This window comes from Hypanus sabinus, unplaced genomic scaffold, assembly GCF_030144855.1.
Source record: "Hypanus sabinus isolate sHypSab1 unplaced genomic scaffold, sHypSab1.hap1 scaffold_290, whole genome shotgun sequence".
Classification (NCBI taxonomy): domain Eukaryota; kingdom Metazoa; phylum Chordata; class Chondrichthyes; order Myliobatiformes; family Dasyatidae; genus Hypanus; species Hypanus sabinus.
The window spans coordinates 180,762-187,621 of record NW_026781047.1 but is presented as its reverse complement, the minus strand read 5'-3'; the positions used below and the strand labels follow the sequence as shown (position 1 = coordinate 187,621).

The 6,860-nt window shown below is 51.7% G+C and overlaps 1 pseudogene; it reads right to left on the bottom strand.

Moving 5' to 3' along the window:
- Nucleotides 1–241: 241 nt before the first annotated feature.
- On the bottom strand, nt 242–4,989 carry LOC132388274 (double-stranded RNA-specific adenosine deaminase-like; annotated as a pseudogene).
- Nucleotides 4,990–6,860: the final 1,871 nt, after the last annotated feature.

Below are 6,860 nucleotides of genomic sequence, written 5' to 3'. Positions count from 1 at the left end.
CGAGCAAACACACAGAAAGCAAGCAGATAAATTAACACTATTTTTCGAAGCCAGATGAGACTCTGAGCCTCGCGATGCACACACGCCGTCGCCATCTTGAACTCAATAGAGGGTATAATTATGGAATTATATGCACTTTTCTTTAATAGTTGTGTGCATGTGTGTGTGTGTATGTGTTTAAACTCTCTACAACCTCTGCACAGAATCGTTCCCCGACCCACCCCAACACAGCCCTGAAGAATCAGCTCTTCGTGAAACTTTTCTCCTCTGAAGGCTTCTGGATCCAGTTTCCATAGTTCATCTGCTCCAGGGCTGCGAAAACCAGGCTCCGGGCGGCAGTGTCCGGGTAGGAGGCCAATCGCAGCAGGTCCTGGCGCCCGGCGGAACAGATCATACAGGTTGCTTCTGGATATGCGTGAGATGTCCAGCTGGGGCCATTCACTTTCCCTTTGGTTCCAACCAGGACCTCCACCTCAGACCCGTCCGCTAGGGACCAGTTCACACAGGACTCCTTCGTTTTCCCGGTCTGCCGCGTCGAGTAGCACACGCCAACCTGGCCTGTCTGCGGGTGATTCAGCGTGTAGGGATAGAGATGTTCGAAACTCATCAGCGTCCCTGGACGTGCGACAGCAGACTGCGCGAGCCATGTGCCCGTGGCTGTACAGGTAGCCCAGGGTAATGGAACTAAGATAGACTGGGTGGATGAAATGTGCCTGCAGGGTCCCCTGAAGGCCCAGCACATTCCAGCACAAGATCTTGTCGCTACAGGACATGCTGCTGTTACAAGAGAGTGACTGGGGATGCACCCAAGTGCAGGACACAGACACAAAGACAGGATCAAGAGGTGCTAGCACAGTCGCAAACGTGGAACAGATAACCAGGGGAGTCTTGACTTGAAGACAAGGTTTTTGTAGAATATCTAGAGAATGGAGCAGAGCTTAGAACTAACAGTCCTAAGGGACCAGGAAACAAGGTTAACACTCACTGGAATCGACCAATGAACTGGCAACGCATGGCTGTGGTGTCAGAGTTCTCATCCTGTGTTCTCTGATGGGAACCACGTGTGCTGTAATTAAGTGAACTAGCAGCAATTGGGAATCAGACGACGGGAATTAAGGCACAATCAAGAAGATAGGAGTGAGATGGGGGACAGACAGATGGGACTATGACAGTACCCCCCCCCCAAAGGGATCGCCCCAGGCTTGTCTGGATGGTCCCGATGAGGGAAGGGTCCGGGATGAAGGAGCGGGGAATCCAGGAATATTCCTGTGGGCCGTTTCCTTCCCAGTCAGCCAGGTATTGGAGGCCTCAGCCCCGAGGGGGCACATCCAATAGCCACTGGACGGAGTACACCAGGTGGCCGTCGATGATGCGGGCGGGTGGAGAGGGTTCAGTCAGAGGGCACAAGGGGCTGACGGATACTGGTTCTAATTGGGAAACATGACCTGTAAGGTAGACGTGCTAAGTCGGACTGATGATACTTTTGACCTCGAAGGTCCCAGGAAGCGAGGGGCGAGTTTCGTAGGCTCGATCTTGAGAGGAATGTCCTTGGACGAGAGCCACACCTTCTGCACAGATCAATACTCAGGTGTGGGAGTCCAATGGCGATCGGCCGATCGGAGCAGGGCCATGCGTGTGTCTTCCCAGAGCTTACGGCACCAGCCGATACGGGCCTGAACAGATGGCACCGCAACCTCCTCTTCTTGAGTGGGCAACAACGGGAGTTGGTACCCAAGGGAGCATTCAAAAGGAGATCTTCCGGTGGCAGTACTAACCGGAGAGTTGTGGGCATTCTCTACCCACGTGAAGAGGTCACTTCAGCAGACGGGTTGTTAGTTGTTATGCGATTGGCGGGTCCATTGCCGGGGTCAGGATCATCCCATTGGGCCTCATTTACAATAGACTGAATTTCCCGAGTCAGAGCTGTCACTACACAGGATGGTGGGAGGATGGTCTCCGGGCTGGAAAGGTCCTGCTTGGAATTGTATTGGAGGGAGAGCGCGTCAGGTTTCCCATTCTTGGACCCCAGATGGTAGGTGAGAGTAAACTTGAATTGGCCAAAGAATAATGCCCAACAGTCTGATATATCTGAGGTTCTAATGATTGGTCCAGACGATAAACGGGTTTTCCGCCCCCTCCATTCCTCCAATGTCAGCTTGACCGCCAGAAGCTCCAGGTTCCCCATGAAACACCTCTTCAGTTCAGCAAATGCTGGGTCAGCCTCGGAGTCCCAAGGAAAAGGTATAGGTGAGGTGGGTCGGGTGAGGGGTGCCGCCACCCAGCTGTAATCCCTGATAAACCGGCGATGGAAGTCCGCAAACCTGAGGGACCGCTGAAGTTGCTTGTGGGCCACTCCGCCACCGCCCGGATCTTCTCAGGATCCGCCCGCTCTCGGCGACGTAGCTCAAGGAGCTGACCGAGGGGACGTGGAATTCACACTTCTCAGCCTTCACACATAACTTGCTCTCCCACAGTCTCTGTAGGACTTGACGGACGTGATGACTGTGTTTCTGGAGGCTGCTGAAGAATATTAAGATGTCATCTAGATAGACGAACACAAAGCGGTTAATAAAGTCTCTCAGCCCATCATTAATCAGAGCTTGAAAAACGGCAGGGGCATTGGTGAGGCCAAATGGCATGACCAGGTATTCAAAGTGACCTAGCGGGGTACTAAATGTCATCTTCCACTCGTCTCCCTCCCTAATTCTGACTCGGTGGTAGGGACTTCGAAGGTCCAACTTCCAACACCGGGCGGTGCTGATGTAGAGATGAAATGCTATTCCTGGTTTAATCTGTACTCTGTGCTGGCATGAAACGGCTGTCACCTGGACATTTGTACTTCAACAGTTCGCTGTTCAGAGATCTTATGAAGCACCCTCCATGAGATAATCTCAGCATGACAGTTGTTAACAGTCTCAGCTCTTCCCCCTTAACGCATCGATTACCTGTGCCCAGGCTGCCCGTGGTCCCCAGGTCCTCATTGCCCTTCTTTGTGATGATGGCGGCTAGGGCCTTGCGGCCCAGCAGGCTGTGTTGAATGCGGGCAGTCAGATTGGTGAAAAACTGGTGGCTGAGCGTGGCAATCCTGTCAGGCATCGTACCTCCCGACATGGGCAGCTCAGAGTTTAACTCTCCAGTCCGAACTGTCCTCGCACCTTCGCCAATGAGGACACGGAGCACGGCGTCCGGCACTCCCTGTTTCACCTGCTTGAACTCACTGGAGGGAACCCCTGACCTTCGCCTGGTAGGTAAACCTTGGGTCATGAGGTGGGCCCGACTGAGCGGTCATCTTGAGCTCTGTGTATTCTGTGTAAAGGGCCGCTGATGGGGTTCTTATTCAGTGTGGTGATCAGTTCGCCCGAGCCTCCCGACTGGGCAGCGTCGAAGCCCATCGATGCCAGGGATGGAACGGGGCTTTGTGCAGCAGAACTCTCTGAGGGCCTTGCAGGAAATTGAGGAGAATTCCCTCGGAGCAGGGGGACAGCTGCCTTTGCTGCAAACACCTTGGCCAGTCTTTTGCCGTTTGCTGTGGCAGCGGGAAAGGTCACATTGCCCAGTTTAACCATGATAGTGAATCTGGGGATGTGTGGAGGCCCACTTTGCGAAACAGGCTGGAATTCGCAGGCACTGCCTGACCTCCGTGCGTACTCCATCAACACGCAGACGGGGTTCTCCCCAGCAGGCAGCAGTGCACGGTTCATTCTCGGCTTCGTTCAGAGCAGTTGGGCACTCCAATGCCGCCATGGGCTCCTGCTGTGACGAAGGAGGAGGAATCTCGATGTCTTCACCGAGCATCTCCTTCAGGGCACTGGTTGCTGCGCCTTTCTGTGCGGCCTTCTTGCTATGGCGGCCCGCATCCTGATCGAGGAGCATGACCTGACACTGCAGCGACGCGCCCTGCGAGAACTCCGCGAGGCCGCTGACTGGATTCTTTACGCGTTCACGGCGAGGGCGCCCGCCAGCCTCCTCAGCGGATTATGACGTTCAGGCCATCGGGAAGATCCGCAGCCTCTTCTCATGTGACACCACTCTCACACTCGATTGCCAGGGGACCGGAGCCCACGGGTCTGATTACAGTCGTGCCGTTCTTCTTCAATCCGCGAGCATCCAAACGGGCAAGAGGGTTACCTCCTTGTCCAGGTCACCTTGATTTTCCTGCACGCGGAGGGTGGGGTTGACCTGCTTCAGCCCGGTGTTCTTGGCAATCTCCAGGAAGAAACAGAAGATTTTGTCCCTGGTGTTCTCGCTGGACTGCTCGGTCACACTGTCCTCAGAGATGTCTTCATTGTCAGATGCCAGCTTCTCCTCCTTGACGGGGTGGGGGGCATTACGACACGGCGCTCCGGAACTGACTGCCCACTTTCAGTCCTCACACTGGCCTCCGCAGCATCAGCAAGGCCCCACACGTCCCTCCTTCCTCACACTTCTTCCCTCCAACAACTTGTGCAGGTGCTGGTTGATGATTTTTTTCTGAATTTCAAGTTGCTTGGCTGTTTTACGTGCTGGTATGCTTTTCCCCGGTTTAAGCTTTCCCAGAACACAGATTATCTCCTGCTGAACACCTCCACCAAGGGAGATACTGCAGAAGTTTGAAAACAGTTGATTCAGATTATCTTGGTCCCCTTCTGGGCCGGGGCAGCAGGCGGGTGGGGATAAGCGCCAGGTTGCAGGCAGACTTTTCCGTGGCTTACGTGTTTGGGGCTTGGCGGTGAACTGCAAGCAGCTGGGCGGAAGTCTCGCTGCTTCTGTTGGCAGTACACCGGGTAGCTGTACGGTCGCTGGGGTAGGTGCTTACACAGCTTGCCCAGTGAGAAACAGAATCTGCTGGTTTCAGAATTGATCGGTTCCTGCTTCTTGACCAAAGGAACTAGACGCCGGCTGAATGTAGTTGGACAGTTCGTGTGGGTGATTGTAATGGCTATCACTGGCGAGAGCTGTTTGCTTTACCTCTTCGTGCTCTTCTGTCACCCCGCCATCTTCTCTGCTCATGCTCTTAATTAGGAGCCTTGTGGTGTGTCTTGGTCAGGTAGAACCAGAAAAGCCCCACTGAGTCACGGTCCCGACCGTTAATTCCTCATGTTCTCCTTTGAATGAGACACACCTGATTCTCATCTAAACCTGCAGCATAAATTACACCGGCTTTGCGTCCACTCCTTGCCAGATCGTTGCTTCAGCCAGTTCGGTAATTCGTGTTGCTGGCCGCTTCGGGTTGTGTATTCTAACTTTTACTTCAGTACTGAGGTTTACCTGTGTAACTCTGTCTCTCCATGTCAAGATCAGTATTGCCTGTCGTCTGCCTTTCCTCTTTGCCGTTCAGCTCCAGCACACCCTGTGTCCAGTTAAGTTTTGCCTGCCTCCTGCTTTTCCATTCACCCTCCTCTTTGCCGTTCAGCTCCACTCACGCCCTTGTCTGCATCCTAACTCTATCTCCGTGCTAGCACCGTCCCAGGAAAGCAGCATCTATCATCAAGGACCACCGCTATCCAGGCCATGCTCTCTCGCTTTCCATCAGCAAAAAGCTAAGAGAACTTCAGGACACACACCAGCAGGCTCAGCAACAGTTATTACCCCTAAGTCATCAGGCTCTTGAACCAGAGGGGTTAACGTCAATCAACTTCACTTGCCCCATCACCAAAATGTTCCCACAGCCTATGGGCTCACTTCGAAGGGCTCTTCAGCTCACTTTCTCAATATGTATTGCTTATTTATTATTCTTCTTTTATATTTGCACAGTTTTTTGTCGTTTGCTCATTGGTTGTCTGTCAGTCCTGTTGGGTGCAATCTTCCATTGATTCCATTGTTTTTCTTGGATTTATTGTGAATGCCCACAAAAAAAGAATCTCAGAGTTGTATATGGTAACATATATGTACTTTAATAATAAATTTACTTAGAACTTTATGTTAAAAGTATTGCCTTGAACAGTATACTGTCTCTTTGCGTTTCCATCCGGGAAACAGTACCGCAGCATAAACGCCAGGACCAGCAGGCTCTGGGGCAGCTTCTTCCACCAGGCCATCGGACTGATTAACTCACGCTGACGCAACTGTATTTCTGTGTTATATTGACTACCCTGTTGTACATAAAATTTATTGTAAATTGCACATTTGAATGGAGATGTAACGTAAAGATTTTTTCTCGTGTATGTGAAGGATGTAGATAATAAAGTCAATTCAGTTCGAAGTACAACTCTTCACTTTCAGCAGGTTTAAGCTCCATCTGCTGCTACTTCACTCATATCTACAAATGATCTATACCCTGCTATATCCTTTGTCAGTCTCCTATGCCGTCCACAAAACCACAAATATTTGTTTCGTCTTCAAACTTATTAGCCCACCCACCCAGATAGTTTATAGATATCACAAACAGCAGAGGTGCTGGTCTGGAGCACCTGGGGGAAACGCACATGGCCAATGTGCCAACTCCTTGTAGGGAGCAGTGAAATTTGAACCCGGGTCACCGCTGTTGTAATAGCACACTACACTGGCTGCTCCACCAGCGTGCTGTAGGAAGGCATTTTGTCCCGGAATCTCACAGCAAGGAACAAGGGCTGACCAAGCTGGTCTTCACGTCATGAAGATTAACCAGGATTTCCTTTAAGAGGTACAAAACATTCTGCAGTTACTGGAAATCCAGAGCAACACACACGAAACCCTGGAGGAACTCAGCAGGTCAGTCAACGTTTTCGGCCAAGATCCTTCTTCAGGGTGACCTGCTGAGTTGCTTTGGAGGTTTTCACTTGAGGTTTAGGTGCCCTGTGTTTCTTCGTATAATGCTGTCTTTGACTTCTTCATTCCCACCAAAACAGCCAATCATAGAAACAGCAGCGTGACAAAGAGGTAAGCTGTGGATAATCATTAAA